Source organism: Salmo trutta, unplaced genomic scaffold (assembly GCF_901001165.1).
Source record: "Salmo trutta unplaced genomic scaffold, fSalTru1.1, whole genome shotgun sequence".
NCBI classification, from domain to species: Eukaryota; Metazoa; Chordata; class Actinopteri; order Salmoniformes; family Salmonidae; genus Salmo; species Salmo trutta.
The window spans coordinates 2301022-2319384 of NW_021823237.1; the positions used below are offsets into that span (position 1 = coordinate 2301022).

The 18363-nt window shown below is 46.7% G+C and overlaps 1 pseudogene; it reads left to right on the forward strand.

The window, feature by feature from the left end:
- Positions 1-3958: 3958 nt before the first annotated feature.
- LOC115189815 (transmembrane protein 243-like) lies at positions 3959-17116 on the forward strand (annotated as a pseudogene).
- The last annotated feature ends 1247 nt before the right edge of the window (positions 17117-18363 follow it).

Sequence of the window (18363 nt, forward strand, 5' to 3'; positions counted from 1 at the left end):
AACTACTTACTATGTGATCTTCCCAGAAGGCATATTTTGGGTTGCTCAGCAACCAGTTCCTTAGTTACAAATGAACAGTACAGTTTGACTGTCAGACTGGAACAATGAACCCAGACAGTAACGTTTAGAGCATCAGTTAGCTTTGAAACAGTTTCACTGAACTTTCAGACCATCAAAATAAAACGTTGTGAAATCACCTGAATTTCAACTTTCTTTTCAACAGGGGCCCCTTCAGTCCCTTCATGTGATCTGCAGAAAATACATGATGTAAGTAGCTAACGTTAGTTAGTTACATGTCTTACTGTGTAACAGTTAACGTTAGAGCACATCCTGGCTAGTTATCTTTAGCTAGCTAACTGCTGTTTTGGTTCACTGTACCTCAGAGTTTCTTTACCTTATGACAGTGAGATAAAAATAAGCCCTTGCATGTAGATTCTCCCTGTCGAAACGGTCCAGAGACATGTTGGGATACTCCTTCATACGACCAGCGAAACGAACTCATTTTGATTGAAGATTAGCTCCAGTATTTTCTAAACGACCGACCCACTCGTTTGACTGCTGCTAGGTGACATGTCGGCGCATTTTGGTCGGGGATACTTGAATAGCTAACGTTAGCTAAGACACCTAGTGGATGGGAGCCAAAACTAAACGATACCACGGCCAGCATTGTATCTGCATTTTACCTGCTCACTATAACTACAACGTTGCTAGCAGTAGTCAGTAACAAAAACAACACCTGTTGAAGAAGGATGGAAGGAAGGATGGAAGGAAGGAAGGAAGGTAGGTTTGGGTTGCTAGGTAACTAAAGACAACCGTCCCTCATCACCAACTCTTGGGACTGTGAGTCTTGCCCCGTTCAGCTGTAAGTAACATTGTGGTATTAGCTACTTAATCAAATGGAGATAAAATGTATAGCTAGCTAGCCAGATTCTAGTCTATTTTCAGAACTGTGACTTGTATATTATATCTCCCGTAGCCTGAACGCTAGTGCTAGCAACTTTCATTCAAATATAGCTAGCTAGCTAGCCAGATTCAGTCTATTTCAGAACTGTGACTTGTATATTATATCTACCGTAGCCTGAAGCTAGTGCTAGCAACTTTCATTCAAATATTAGCTAGCTAGCTAGCCAGATTCAGTCTATTTTCAGAACTGTGACTTGTATATTATATCTACCGTAGCCTGAAGCTAGTGCTAGCAACTTTCATTCAAATATTAGCTAGCTAGCTACTGTACGTTTGGCAACGTTAGTGTCAACTGTGCAATTACATTTGATTGGTTTCGGGCACGAATATAAAACTGAAATCAGCTTAAGAAATATGTAGATAAAATGTTTTCGGTAATAAGATGGTTAGTGTGTAAGAATTAAGAGAGGAGTTCTGCCTGCTCTCCTCTCTACAATGTCCTGTACCGAGACTGGCTATCTGACAAGTGACAGGCAGACCCACCTGCTGCACCCATCTGTTCTCTACCCCCCCAGGACAGGAGGATGGAGAGAAACAGAAAATCAGGATCCCCCTACCCATATAACCTACTATGTAATTGCCATTCTTTTAAAATGGTGTTTTATTGTTTATTTACTTTTCCTATATGTATTTCCGTGTCCATGAATGTCATGTCAGTATATAGAGATTCTTGAACTTGTCTAACTGAGCCCACTATTTGCTCCTGTAGGTCGCCTGTGGACATCCTCTCTGCAGCACAATGTCTTGTGCAGCCTACTTAGATGGCAACGCAACGCCAAAGTCCATGAGCAGAGCCAAACAATGGACTGACGAGGTGGAGAACTTATACCGATTCCAACAGGCAGGCTACAGAGATGAACTGGAATACAAACAAGTAAAGCAAGTTGACTTGGTAAACAACTATTAAATGAATCCCTATCACTGGCTAAAAGCATTGACAGTTGGTTTACTACAAGATGAATGTGTCCACTATGGCATTGCTTCTTTGTCTCAGATCGGACAGGTGGCCTGAGACTGGTTTGTAAGAAGCTTCAGCGTCGAGACAACACATTCTATACTACAACAGAAAAAGAGAATGTGAAGACAGGGAAGTCCATAAAGTGAAGGTCTATGCATATAAGTCAGGAAGTGTCCAGCGATCTCTCTTTCCATTTTGAATATCTTTTTGACATGTTTTTGAAGAAGACGTCTGTAGGAAGGAAGGCAACACCATCCCAGCTGTGGAATGTAGACCAGTTCACTGAATAAAGGCTGTGAGGCTGAAGCTGTCTGATGTGTGATCCTGTGAGGGAAGGGTATGTGTGTGTTATAAAAGGGTCCTTTTGATGAATGTTTTGTTGTGGATCCAGATGAACTATTGAACTGTGTGAGAGGGGATTATGGACTGGGGCTATCACACCCTCATCATGTGATATTGTGACGTTAGTATGAGAACTGGGATCACCGTCAACAAAATGAAATACCTAAAGTCTGACCCCGTAACGGGGATATTCACATATACCATTACACTAACTAGGATTCACATACCAGTACACTAACTAGGATTCACCCTTCACATACCAGTACACTACTAGGATTCACATATACTAGTACACTAACTAGGATTCACATACCAGTACACTAACTAGGATTCACATATACCAGTACACTAACTAGGATTCACATATACCAGTACACTAACTAGGATTCACATATACTAGTACACTAACTAGGATTCACATACCAGTACACTAACTAGGATTCACATATCCAGTACACTAACTAGGATTCACATATACCAGTACACTAACTAGGATTCACATATACAGTACACTAACAAGGATTTCACATATACCAGTACACTAACTAGGATTCACATATACCAGTACACTAACTAGGATTCACATATACCATACACTAACTAGGATTCACATATACCAGTACTTCCAACTAAAACATAGAGCTGCTGAGCACATATTCTGCTGCATGACATTCATGGTATTCTATAAACACACATTTCTATATGAATGTTGTGTGAAGGTGCCTCCTCCTGGATACTCCTGTGGGGGATATGGGGCCCAGTTAGAATGGACTGAGAGCTGAACTGGTATGACAGTTAGCAGGTGGTAAACAATACAACTATTTGGCTTAAGTATTGGTCCTGATGAATATATTTACAAGTCTCCAATGATGAATTCATATGATATGAAGATAACGACTGGACTTTCCAGTGGTGTGTAAAGTACTTCAGTAAAATTACTTGAAACTACTACTGAAGTAGTTTTTCTGGGTATCTGTACTTTACTATTTATATTTTCACAACTTTTACTTCACTACATACCTAAAGAAAATATTGTACTTTTTATTCTATACATTTTCCCTGATAACCCAAAGCACTCTTTACATTTTGAATGCTTAGCAGAACAGGAAAATTGTGAAATTTACACACTTATCAAGGAGATCGCGTGGGTATCCCTACTGCGTATGTTCTGGCAGACTCACTAAACACAAATGCATGTTTTGTAATAAAAATAGTGTTGGAGTGTGCCCCTGGCTATCCATACATTTTCAAAACAAGAAAATGGTGCCGTCTGCTTTGCTAGTATAAGGAATTTGAAATGGATTTATACTTTACTTTTGATATTTAAGTATATTTTAGCAATGAAATTTACTTTTGATACTTAAGTATATTTAAACCAAATACTTTTAGACTTTTACTCAAGTAGTATTTTACTGGGTGACTTTCACTTTTACTTAAGGTATTAAGGTATCTATACTTTTACTCAAGTATGACAATTGGGTACGTTGGATTTCAACAAACATTACTGCAGAATGGTGTCCCTAAAAAAGGTTTGCATTAATCACCACTCATCAACTCAATTAAAACAGACCCATTAATAATGCATGTGAAATATGTTGATTTAGTACACTGTATTGAATAATGGCAAATCTTTCTTTGCTGAAACGTGTATCTGCGTAATAACCCACGTTCCCTTTAAGAGTACTGTCACGTTCCCTTTAAGCCGCCAGGCTGTAATTTCTAGTTGACCCGATCAGAATCATTTCGCTCCTGGAAGTTTTGGAGACACTGAATAACTGACAAGTAGTTGACACATATTCATCTGAAACACCAACCTTTTATTATGCTCTGACACGTAAGTACATTGAAACAAGTAGACGTTTGGTTGAACCTTTGAACTCGGTGTTTTCGGCAGACGGTTGGAGCCGTTCTGGTAGTATTATTGTTAGCGGACATGCTATCAGTAACAACCCGCCGTTAAGGTTAGATAAGCAGCCTTACTAGCTAGCTTGCTAGCCGTCTAACATTAAGCTCCTAGATATGTTCTGGGACCTTTTGATAAGTGTCTGAAATCAATGTTAAATTAACATCTGTGAGGTCAGCGCCCAAGATAGCTAAGCTAGCTAGCAAGCTAACGACGACCAGCTGTTACCGACTGTTTTGCTGTAGCTAGCCGGTTCCGGTATGTCGGGGCTCCCTGCCGCCGGTATGAATTATTTAACCTTCTTCTTTGATGAGGTTAACGGCTGTTGACATCCAATAATGCTGTATTACTGCCCACCAACTAGACTGGAGTATAACTCCATTATACTTTGCCTGGAAAAACCAAATTAAATAAGCAAATAACGTTACCCTACTATAATTCAGATTGTATTTGGTCACATGCGCCGATGTTTTTTAATTTTTTAAATGCAATAAAATAACAATAACGAGGCTATATACAGGGGTTACCGGTACGAGTCAATGTGGAGGCTATATACAGGGGGGTACCGGTACGAGTCAATGTGGAGGCTATATACAGGGGGGTACCGGTACAGAGTCAATGTGGAGGCTATATACAGGGGGGTACCGGTACAGAGTCAATGTGGCGGCTATATACAGGGGGTACCGGTACAGAGTCAATGTGGAGGCTATATACAGGGGGTACCGGTACGAGTCAATGTGGAGGCTATATACAGGGTGGTACCAGTACAGAGTCAATGTGGAGGCTATATACAGGGGTGGTACCGGTACAGAGTCAATGTGGAGTCTATATACAGGGGGTACCGGTACGAGTCAAGGTGTGGAGGCTATATACAGGGGGTACCGGTACAGAGTCATGTGTAGGTTATATACAGGGTATTACGGTACAGAGTCAATGTGGGGCCTATATACAGGGGGGTACCGGTACGAGTCAATGTGGAGGCTATATACAGGGGGTACCCGGTACAGAGTCAATGTGGAGGCTATATACAGGGGGTACCAGTATAGAGGTCAATGTGGAGGCTATATACAGGGGAGGGGGGGGTACCGGTATAGAGTCAATGTGGAGGCTATATACAGGGTGGTACCGGTACAGAGTCAATGTGGAGGCTATATACAGGGGGTACCGGTACAAAGTCAATGTGCAGGGTACAGGTTAGTTGAGGTAATTTGTACATGTAGGTAGGGGTAAAGTTGACTTATGCATAGATAATAACAGCGAGTAGCAGCGGTTGGGGCTGCGGGGAGCCGGCGGCGGGGGGGCCCGGCGGTTGGGGCGGCGGGGGGCCCGGCGGTTGGGGCGGCGGGGGGCACGGCGGTTGGGGCGGCGGGGGCCCGGCGGTTGGGGCGGCGGGGGGCCCGGCGGTTGGTGCTGCGGGGGGCCCGGCGGTTGGAGCTGACAGGGTAAAAATCTGTCGTTCTGCCCCTGAACAAGTTAACCTACTGTTCCCCGGTAGGCCATCATTGTAAATAAGAATTTGTTCTTAACAGACTTGCCTGGTTAAATAAAGGTTCAAATATAATAATAAAATGTTTGTAACTAGCAAGGCCATTTAGACTCCAGTTGGGTGATTTGCTGTTGTTTTCAGTGTAGCTGTTCACATGATCCCATGCAGCAGCTCTTAGGGTTATGATGTGTTATGGAGCCCAGGCTGAAATGGAGCTGGAGGCTAGAGAGAAGCAGCTCGTTCCCATGTCATAATGGACCTCTTGTTCCTGTGGCTTTGGAGCACAAAGCTGCCTCAGGAATTCTGCCTTTTCACCCAGAATGTTGTTGCAACAGGAAACCTGGCCTAGAATGGTCTTCTACACCGTGCAGTAACATACTTCTGTGGTAGAGCTGGGCTAGAGCAGAGCTGGGGCTAGAGCTGGGGCTAGAGCTGGGGCTAGAGCAGGGGCTAGAGCTGGGGCTAGAGCTGGGCTAGAGCTGGGCTAGAGCTGGGGCTGGGCTAGAGCTGGGCTAGCAGGGGCTAGAGCAGGGGCTAGAGCAGGGGCTAGAGCAGGGGCTAGAGCAGGGGCTAGAGCTGGGCTAGAGCTGGGCTAGAGCTGGGCTAGAGCTGGGGCTAGAGCTGGGGCTAGAGCTGGGCTAGAGCTGGGCTAGGGAGGAGAAGGATGCAGGAGGAGAAGGAGGAGGAGGAGGAGAGGGTTGAAGAGGGGGAGGGAGGAGAAGGATGAAGGGGGAAGGAGAAGGATGAAGAGGGGGAGGGAGGGAGAAGGATGAAGGGGGGGAAGGAGAAGGATGAAGAGGGAGGGAGGAGAAGGATGAAGAGGGGAGGGAGGAGAAGGATGAAGGGGGGAGGGAGGAGAAGGATGCAGGAGGAGAGGGATACAGGAGGAGAAAAGAGGAGGAGAGGGAGGCCCAGGTGGACCTCTAGTACTACACACTATGGACTTGTGGAGTTCTGAGATTTTTTCACAGGTGGAAGCAGTTTGACATTAGTTCAAACTTTCCTCTGATAGGCCAGGTGGAAGTAGTTAGAACTGTTGTCAAACTTTCCTCTGATAGGCCAGGTGGAAGTAGTTAGAACTATTGTCAAACTTTCCTCTGATAGGCCAGGTGGAAGTAGAACTATTGTCAAACTTTCCTCTGATAGGCCAGGTGGAAGTAGTTAGAACTATTGTCAAACTTTCCTCTGATAGGCTAGGACCTAGCCTAGCCGCAAGGTGGAAGTTCCACCATATTGCCTAGACCCATTCAGTCATCTGGGATCTCCACTAGTGTCTAGGGGGGCGATTTGGGATTGGGTGGGGGGACAGAGATGAGAGGGCGAAGGGGAAGAGTGGGTATCAAGGAAAGAGAGGAGGTAATGGAATAGGGGGAATCAGAAAGGGAGAGGGAGTGTTTTAGCCAGTCCCTTTATGGGTAATGGAATAGGGGGAATCAGAAAGGGAAGAGGGAGAGGGAGTGTTTTAGCCAGTCCCTTTATGGGTAATGGAATAGGGGAATCAGAAAGGGAAGTGGGAGAGGGAGTGTTTTAGCCAGTCCCTTTATGGGGTAATGGAATAGGGGGAATCAGAAAGGGAAGAGGGAGTGTTTTAGCCAGTCCCTTTATGGGGTAATGGAATAGGGGGAATCAGAAAGGGAAGAGGGAGAGGGAGTGTTTTAGCCAGTCCCTTTATGGGTAATGGAATAGGGGGAATCAGAAAGGGAAGAGGGAGAGGGAGTGTTTTAGCCAGTCCCTTTATGGGGTAATGGAATAGGGGGAATCAGAAAGGGAAGTGGGAGTGTTTTAGCCAGTCCCTTTATGGGGTAATGGAATAGGGGGAATCAGAAAGGGAAGTGGGAGAGGGAGTGTTTTAGCCAGTCCCTTTATAGGGTAATGGAATAGGGGGAATCAGAAAGGGAAGAGGGAGAGGGAGTGTTTTAGCCAGTCCCTTTATGGGGTAATGGAATAGGGGGAATAAGAAAGGGAAGTGGGAGAGGGAGTGTTTTAGCCAGTCCCTTTATAGGGTGAGGGACAGGCTATTAACTTCCCTCTCCTCTTCCTCCCACCCTTCAGGTCAGGCATCTGGTTGGCTGGCCCTGCTTCCTGTCCGGTAAGGCCTGCCCCTGTGGAGGTACTAGCATGCAGTTCCTCTGTGTGTCCATGGGGTGGAGCTGCTGAGCCATGGATGACTTCACTACCAATGATTTCACCTCCAGAACATATGGCACCAGCGGCCATGAACAGACTGCTGTTTGGAGAAACCTCTGCTCGGGTACGCCTGCCGTGTGTGGTGTGTGTGTGTTGTGTGTGGTGTGTGTGTGTGTGTGTGTAACCACTGACCCTCCCTCTAAACACTAATCATCAATAACAGTATATAACCCTAATGGCTCTATGTCTCTCTAACCACTGACCCTCCCTCTAAATACTTATCATCAATAACAGTATATTACCCTAACCCTAATGGCTCTATGTCTCTCTAACCACTGACCCTCCCTCTAAACACTAATCATCAATAACAGTATATAACCCTAATGGCTCTATGTCTCTCTAACCTCTGACCCTCCCTCTAAACACTAATCAATAACAGTATATAACCCTAATGGCTCTATGTCTCTCTAACCACTGACCCTCCCTCTAAACACTTATCAATAACAGTATGATGCTTTTACAAGTCACCTCACTGTGATGGTGAATTTGAAGGAAGAAGTTTCACCAGCAGGTTGAAGCAGTGGAGAACATGGTAGTTCTGGATGCTGCTCCAAAGCCCAACACAATGACATGGACGGTACTTTCTAAGGTGTTGATTCCTTCAGAACACCCAGAGACCATCTGACAGCTCATTCAGAGGCCTGTACAGTGGGGGGGAAAGTATTTGATCCCCTTCTGATTTTGTACATTTGCCCACTGACAAAGAAAGGATCAGTCTATAATTTTAATGGTAGGTTTATTTGAACATTGAGAGACAGAATAACAACAAAAATATCCAGAAAAACTCATGTTAAAATGTTATAAAATGATTTGCATGTTAATGAGGATAAATAAACCTACCATTAAAATTATAGACTGATCATTTCTTTATCAGTGGGCAAACGTACAAAATCAGCAGGGGATCAATACTTTTTTCCCTCACTGTACTACCCACCACTGCAACCTGTATGCTCTCGTTGGTTGGCCCTCGCTTCATATTCGTCGCCAAACCCACTGGCTCCAGGTCATCTATAGTCTTTGCTAGGTAAAGCCCCGCCTTATCTCAGCTCACTGGTCACCATAGCAGCACGCGCTCCAGCAGGTATATCTCACTGAATCTAGGACCAGTTTCAAATAACTCTGAACCTAGGACCAGTTTCAAATAACTCTGAGCCTAGGACCTGTTTCAAATAACTCTGAACCGAGGCCATAGGCCCCGTTTCAAATAACGCTGAACCTTGTGACCTGTTTCAAAATAACTCTGAACCTAGGACATAGGACCTGTTCAAATAACTCTGAATCTAGGACCTGTTTCAAATAACTCTGAACCTAGGACCAGTTTCAAATAACTCTGAACCTAGGACCTGTTGTTCAAATAACTCTGAACCTAGGACCAGTTTTCAAATGAAACACTTATACACTCAACATGGTCACTTTATATGTGGCTCTGCTCCGGAATGGGGAAAATATCCTTTTTCTATTTATTCAGCTAAATTTAATTATATTATTCTTACTATAAAATCATATCATGTAAAACAATAACGCAGGGACTTATAAGCATATCGTCTGCTAAATGAACAAGTCTACAGTCTATATCATGGAGGAATAGCCAGATAACATACAGTATCTAGTCTGATAAATGAACAAGTCTACAGTCTATATCATAGCCAGATAACATACAGTATCTAGTCTGATAAATGAACAAGTCTACAGTCTATATCATGGAGAATAGCCAGATAACATACAGTATCTAGTCTGATAAATGAACAAGCCTACAGTCTATATCATAGAGAATAGCCAGATAACATACAGTATCTAGTCTGATAAATGAACAAGCCTACAGTCTATATCATGGAGAATAGCCAGATAACATACAGTATCTAGTATCTAAATACATTTTCTTCATCATGTTTCTTTGAACCTAAAACCAATCATGTATTTATTGTGACGGTGTTTTATTAAATATATTCTAGACTTTTCTAAATGTAGATGTTCCAATCAGCTGCTTGTATGTGTGGAGGCCTGGAGATGCTAAACGGGGTGATTACCGGTTAGTTACCGTGAGACCGGCAGTCATGACCCCCACAGCCCCATCTGGGCCCATACTGGGAATCTCCGGCCCGTACTGGAATCTCCGGCCCGTACTGGGAATCTCCGGCCCGTACTGGGAATCTCCGGCCCGTACTGGGAATCTCCGGCCCGTACTGGGAATCTCCAGCCCGTACTGACCGGCAGTCTTGACCGCCACAGCGTGTGTGTTATTGTCTTGTCTCATGTAATGTCCTCTTGTCCTTGCAGGACAGAGCCATCAACCTGGCGATCGGAGGACTAACATCCCTGCTCGTTGTAGTAAGTACCCCTGGCCTGTTTCCACGTGTTGTTACAGCCTGAATGGATTCACACAATATCCCATAATAATATCCCATAATGGCAAAGTGGGATTGTGTTTTTTTTTAGACATTTTTACACATTTTATAAAAAAATGAGAAGCTGAAATGTTTTGTAAGTTTTCAACCCCTTTTGTTTTGGATCCTAAATAATTTCAGGAGTAAAAATGTGCTGAACAAGTCACACAAGTTGCATGGACACACTCTGTACAGTAATACTGTTAACTTCTATGGGCTAGTGGGACGCAAGCGTCCCACCCCTGGTACACCCGATCAACAGCAGGTGAAATATCAAGGGCGCCAAATTTGAAAACAATTAAATGTCATCATTCAAATTTCTCAAACATACAACTATCTTACACCCTTTGAAAGATAAACATCTCCTTAATCTAACCACGTTGTCCGATTTCAAAAAGGCTTTACGGCGAAAGCATAAAGTTAGATTATGTTAGGACAGTACATTGAAAATAGCTGTGTGTAATGTTTTGTCACTGCAAAGACAGGCGTCACCAAAAGCAGAAAACCAGCTAAAATGATGCACTAACCTTTGACAATCTTCATCAGATGACACTCCTAGGACATTATGTTAGAACAAAAAATGCATGTATTGTCTATCAAGTTCATATTTATATCCAAAACAGCATTTTACAATGGCGTTGATGTTGAGAAAATATTTTCCCTCCAATACCGCCAGTCAATAAGCACAACAAATTAAATAATTACTATTCGAACCATTGGTAAAATATTATATTGTCATTCAAAGAATTATAGATTAACATCTCGTGAACGCAAACCGGAATTGCCAGATTTAAAAATAACTTTACTGGGAAATCACACTTTGCAATAAACGAGGTCCCTGTGCTCAGAAAAATAGGCTTGGCGATACAGACTAGGCGCCATGTTGGAGAGATCTAAAAATCCAAAATACTATGTAAATAATCCCTTACCTTTGATTATCTTCATCAGAAGGCACTACCAGGAATCCCAGGTCCATAACACATGTAGTTTTGTTCGAAAAAGCTCATAATTTATGTCCCAAAAAGCTCCGTGTTGTTTAGCGCGTCCTGTAGGCTCCTCAAAAACATGAACGTCCGCCCGCCGGACTTGTCTTCACCAAAGAGGGAAAAATATATATTTACGTTAGTTCAAACATGTCAAACATTGTATAGCATAAATCATTAGGGCCCTTTTTCAATCAGAACTTCAATAATATTCAAGGCGGACGATTGCATTCTCTTTAAAACGTATTGGAACGAGAGTACCCAAACATGCACTCGCGCGCCAGAGTAGTATTGGCCATCCGCTTATGACCAAACATTCAAGTCTCTTGTTCGGATCAGTTTTCACAGTAGAAGCTCAAAAACCACTTTGTAAAGACTGGTGACATCTTGTGGATGGCGTAGGAAGGCTCAATGATTAATAAGTCCCTGTGTGTTTCAATGGCATAGGCCTTAAAAGTAATTCAACACATCAGATACACCACTTCCTGTTAGAAATTGTCTCAGGGGTTTTGACTGCATATATAGTTCTGTTATACTTACAGACACCATTCAAACAGTTTTCGAAAATTCCAGAGTGTTTTTCTATCCAAAGCTAGCTTCTGATGTGGTGTAGGAGGCAGTTAAAATGGGCACATATTTTTGTTTTCAAAATTCTCAATACTGACCCCTAGCCCCAACCAGGTTAAACATGAATGACTACACTAGCCTAGTGGTTAGAGCGTTGTGCCAGTAACCGAAAGGTTGCTTGATTGAGTCCCTGAGCTGACAAAGGTAAAAAATCTGTCGTTCTGCCCCCTGAACAAGGCAGTTAACCCACTCTTCCTAGGGTCGTCATTGTAAATAAGAATTTGTTCTTAATGGACTTGCCTAGTACATGTAAAAATGAATTGGGAGAGGAAATGGATAGAATGATGATTTACTGGGAAAGATGGGGGTTGATCTGTTGCTGTCTGCAGGGGTGATCTGTGGCTGTCTGCAGGGGATCTGTGGCTGTCTGCAGTAGAGGGTCGACCGATTATGATTTTTCAACACCGATACCGGATTATTGGAGGGCCAAAAACCCTGATGCCGATTAAGCGGGCCGGATTTTATTTATTTGTAATAATGACAATTACAACAATACTGAATGAACACTTATTTTTAACTTAATATATACATCAATAAATCAATTTAGCCTCAAATAAATATGAAACATGTTCAATTTGGTTTAAATAATGCAAAAACAAAGTGTTGGAGAAGAAAAGTAAAAGTGCAATATGTGCCATGTCAGAAAGCTAACGTTTAAGTTCCTTGCTCAGAACATGGGAACATATGAAGCTGGTGTTTCCTTTTAACATGAGTCTTAATATTCCCTGGTAAGAAGTTTTAGGTGTAGTTATTATAGGAATTATAGGACTATTTCTCTCTATACGATTTGTATTTCTATACCTTTGATATTGGATGTTCTTATAGGCACTTTATATGCCAGTGTAACAGTATAGCTCCGTCCCCTCATCCTCGCTCCTACCTGGGCTCGAACCAGGAACACATCGACAACAGCCACACCTCGAAGCAGCGTTACCCATGCAGAGCAGGGAAACAACCACTCCAAGTCTCAGAGCGAGTGTCTATCAAATCATAGACTTAATTATAACATAAACACACAGAAATACGAGCCTTAGGTCATTAATATGGTCGAATCCGGAAACTATCACCTCGAAAATAAAACGTTTTCCTGTCAGTGAAATACGGAACCGTTCCGTATTTTATCTAACGGGTGGCATCGCTAGTCTAAATATATCCTGTTACATTGCACAACCTTCAATGTTATGTCATAATTCCGTAAATTCTGGCAAATAGTTCGCAACGAGCCAGGCGGCCCAAACTGTTGCATAAACCCTGACTCTGCGTACAATGAACGCAATTTCATGTTAGCAGGCAATATTAACTAATATGCAGGTTTAAAAATATATACTTGTTTATTGATTTAAAGAAAGGCATTGATGTTTATGGTTAGGTACATTGGTGCAACGACAGTGCTTTATTCGCAAATGCGCTTGTTAAATCAACACCCTTTGTCGAAGTAGGCTGTGATTCGATGAGAAATTAACAGGCACCACATCGATTATAGTAATCATCAATCAACCATGTGTAGTTAACTAGTGATGATGTTAAGATGATAGTTTTGTTTATAAGATAAGTCTAATGCTAGCTAGCAACTTACCTTGGCTTCTTGCTGCCCTCGCGTAACAGGTAGTCAGCCTGCCATGCAGGCTCCTCGTAGAGTAAAATGTAAGGCAGGTGGTTAGAGCGTTGGCTAGTAACCCGGAAGGTTGCAAAAAACGAATCCCAGAACCCCCCCCTGAACAAGGCAGTTAACCCCCCGTTCCTAGGCCGTCATTGAAAATAAGGAATGTGTTCTTAATCTGACTTGCCGAGTTAAGTAAAGGTGTAAAAAAAAAAAAAAAAAAAATCGGCAAATCGATGCCAAAAATACAGATTACCGATTGTTATGAAAACTTGAAATCGGCCCTAATTAATCGTCCATTCCGATTAATCGGTCAACCTCTAGTCTGCAGGTTAGCTGTGGCTGTCTGCAGGGGGGATCTGTCTGCAGGGGATCTGTGGCTGTCTGCAGGGGGATCTGTGGCTGTCTGCAGCGGTAGTTCTGGATGTTTCATACTGTGAGAGGTGTCTGTGCTGGTCCTGGTAGTTATGTGGTGGTTTCATACTGTGAGAGTGTCTGTGCTGGTCCTGGTAGTTATGGATGTGCTCCCTTCCATGCCCGCCCGGGCATTGAGCGGGGCTTGGTCCTCCCCACACTTGGAAAATCCCTTGGGTGCTGGGCTTCGCTCTGCTGGTGGCTAGGAGCGTGTGGGGGTTGAGTGCACCCACTGACCAGATCACCCACTGATTTGAGCGGCCTTTTGTATTGTCTTGTTGTTTTAAAAAAAATGTGATCAGTTAGGTGGTGATTGTGTTCCCTAGGTAACAGTGATCAGTTAGGTGGTGATTGTGTTCCCTAGGTAACAGTGATCAGTTCATTCGTGTTCCCCTCGTGCCTCCCTGGCCACTCAACATCTTCTTGGCTTTCTGTATCTGCTGACCTGCGGCTCGGCCATGGTGCTGGTGAGTACACACTGCTTTCTTTGGGTCTGAAGAGGATAAATCTCTCCCTCCTGTAGATCTTCTGGTACCGGCAGGGGGACGTGGGGCGGGGCGGGGTACCGGCAGGGGACGTGGGGCTGGGTACCGGCAGGGGGACGTGGGGCTGGGTACCGGCAGGGGGACGTGGGGCTGGGTACCGGCAGGGGGACGTGGGTTGGGTACCGGCAGGGGGACGTGGGCTGGGGTACCGGCAGGGGGACGTGGGGTGAGATTGGGTACCGGCAGGGGGGACGTGGGGCGGGGTACCGGCAGGGGGACGTGGGGTGAGATTGGGGTACCGGCAGGGGGACGTGGGGCGAGATTGGGTTACCGGCAGGGGGACGTTGGGGCGAGATTGGGTACCGGCAGGGGGACGTGGGGCGGGGTACCGGCAGGGGGGACGTGGGGTGAGATTGGGTACCGCAGGGGGCCGTGGGGCGGGGTACCGGCAGGGGGACGTGGGGTGAGATTGGGTACCGGCAGGGGGACGTGGGGTGGGGTGGGGTACCGGCAGGGGGACGTGGGGTGAGATTGGGTACCGGCAGGGGGGACGTGGGGTGGGGTGGGGTACCGGCAGGGGGACGTGGGATTGGGTACCGGCAGGGGGACGTGGGGTGGGGTGGGTACCGTCAGGGGACGTGGGATGGGTACCGGCAGGGGGACTTGGGTACCGGCAGGGGGACTTGGTACCCACCCCACACCCACGTCCCCCTGCCGGTACCCAATCCCACGTCCCCCTGCCGGTACCCCACCCCACGTCCCCCTGCCGGTACCCCACCCCACGTCCCCCTGCCGGTACCCCACCCCACGTCCCCCTGCGGTACCCAATCTCATGGGTACATGCAGGGGGACTTGGGGTTGGGTACATGCAGGGGGACTTGGGGGTTGGGTACATGCAGGGGGACTTGGGGTTGGGTACATGCAGGGGACTTGGGGTTGGGTACCTGCAGGGGGACTTGGGGTGGGGTACCTGCAGGGGGACTTGGGGTGGGGTACCTGCAGGGGGACTTGGGGGTGGGGTACCTGCAGGGGGGACTTGGGGTGGGTACCGGCAGGGGGACGTGGGGTGGGGTACATGCAGGGGGACTTGGGGTTGGGTACATGCAGGGGGACTTGGGGTGGGGTACATGCAGGGGGACTTGGGGTTGGGTACCGGCAGGGGGACTTGGGTGTGGGTACCGGCAGGGGACGTGGGGGTGGGTGGGGTACCGGCAGGGGGACGTGGGGTGGGGTGGGGTACCGGCAGGGGGGTGAAGTGGGGGGGTACCGGCAGGGGGACGTGGGGTGAGATTGGGTACCGGCAGGGGGACGTGGGGTGGGGTGGGTACCGGCAGGGGGACGTGGGATTGGGTACCGGCAGGGGGACTGGGTACCGGCAGGGGGACTTGGTACCCACCCCACGTCCCCCTGCCGGTACCCAATCCCACGTCCCCTGCCGGTACCCCCACCCCACGTCCCCCTGCCGGTACCCAATCTCATGGGTACATGCAGGGGGACTTGGGGTTGGGTACATGCAGGGGGACTTGGGGTTGGGTACATGCAGGGGGACTTGGGGTTGGGTACATGCAGGGGGACTTCGGGTTGGGTACATGCAGGGGGACTTGGGGTTGGGTACATGCAGGGGACTTGGGGTTGGGTACATGCAGGGGGACTTGGGGTGGGGTACATGCAAGGGGGACTTGGGGTGGGGTACCTGCAGGGGGACTTGGGGTGGGGTACCTGCAGGGGGACTTGGGGTGGGGTACCGGCAGGGGGACTTGGGGTGGGGTACATGCAGGGGGCCTTGGGGTGGGGTACATGCAGGGGGACTTGGGGTGGGGTACATGCAGGGGGACTGGGGTGGGGTACAGGCAGGGGGACTTGGGTTGGGTACAGGCAGGGGGACTTGGGTTGGGTACAGGCAGGGGGACTTGGGGTTGGGTACCGGCAGGGGGACTTGGGGTTGGGTACCGGCAGGGGACTTGGGGTGGGGTACATGCAGGGGGACTTGGGGTTGGGTACCGGCAGGGGGACTTGGGTTGGGTACCGGCAGGGGGACTTGGGGTTGGGTACCGGCAGGGGGACTTGGGGGTGGGGGTACCGGCAGGGGGACTTGGGGTTGGGTACCGGCAGGGGACTTGGGGTGGGTACAGGCAGGGGGACTTGGGGTGGGTACCTGCAGGGGTTAAGCTGAATCTCTCGGTCTTCCTCCTGTAGATTGTCTGGTACCGGCAGGGGGACTTGGATCCGAAGTTCAGAAAGTTAATCTACTACATGCTGGCCTCCATCATACTGCTGTGTCTCTGTGCTAACCTGTACTTCCACGACGTGGGCAGAGGGACGTGAGACTGGACATGCCTTACTCACCCTTACTGCCACACACGGTCACTGACTGGACTAGTGGAACCAGGTGGACTAGTGGGACCAGTTATACCAGGAGGATGGCTGACCTGCCCAGTACCAGTTCCGATGGGGGGGGGGGCCCACATTCCACACAAGCACAAAAAGGACAGACAGTTTCCAGACAAGTGACTGTTTCTACTCCACCAATCAATGGCGCTGCACAGATCATCTGACCGCTCTGCACAGCAATCACTTTAGGATTGTTCAGACCGTTTGTTGCTTTTTTTATTTAGTATTTTATGCAATAAATAATCATATCCTGTCTGGCCTGTGAGTTGTTGTCCTGCACCTCTGCCATAAGCTTGTTGATAGCTGGCGTCTTCTTCTCAGCCACATTCTGATTGTCCCACATTTTCAGAAAAGTGTCTACACATGGTATTAAAATGTCTCTTATCCACTGTCTACTCATTGTGACCAGATTTCCTGATCCATCCTTGTGTGCAAATTATGACAGATTATTTATTTTACTTCGGCTGCGTTTAGTCAGCCTAATTCTGATGTTTCACCCTGTTATGGCAAAAGAGTTGCTCTGATTGGTTAAAAGATGAGAATTGTGCTGCCTGTGCGTCTGCCTACCTCCAGAGGTGATCAGGAAGACCATCAGATTACAGTAGCTACGCTTCCAGTAACTTGTCCAGTGATCTGACCATCAGATTACAGTAGCTACGCTTCCATTAACTTGTCCAGTGATCTGACCATCAGTAGCTACGCTTCCATTAACTTGTCCAGTGATCTGACCATCAGTAGCTACGCTTCCATTAACTTGTCCAGTGATCAGATCATCAGTAGCTACGCTTCCATTAACTTGTCCAGTGATCTGATCATCAGATTACAGTAGCTACGCTTCCATTAACTTGTCCAGTGATCTGACCATCAGATTACAGTAGCTGCGCATGTAACTTGCAACAGAGATTTAAAGTTAGAGGTCATATCAGGAAATTAGTCAAATAAATATATTCATTAGGGCCTAATCTATGGAGGTCACATGACTGGGAATACAGATATGCATCGGTTGGTCACAGGTACCTTTAAAAAGAACAGGTAGGGGTGTGGATCAGGAAACCAGTCAGTATCTGGTGTCTCCACCATTTACCTCAAGCAGCGCGACACATCTCCTTCACATAGAGCTGATCAGGCTGTTGATTGGGGAATGTTGTCCCACTCCTCTTCAATGGCTGTGAGAAGTTACTGGATATTGGTGGGAACTGGAACACGCCGTTGTACATGTCGATCCAGAGCACCCTAAACATGCTCAATAGGTGACATGTCTGGTGAGTATGCAGGCCATGGAAGAACTGGGAGATTTTCAATTTCCAGGAAATGTGTACAGATCCTAGCAACATGGGGCTGTGCATTATCATGCTGAAACATGAGGTGATGGAGACTGATGAATGGCACCACAATGGGCCTCAGGATCTCCCCACGGTATCTCTGTTCATTCACCATGGGGCCCATACCATAACCCCACCGCCACCATGGGGGCCCATACCATAACCCCACCTCCACCATGGGGCCCATACCATAACCCCACACCTCCACCATGGGGCCCATACCATAACCCCACCTCCACCATGGGGCCCATACCATAACCACACCTCCACCATGGGGCCCTCTGTTCACAACGTTGACATCAGCAAACCACCCGACAC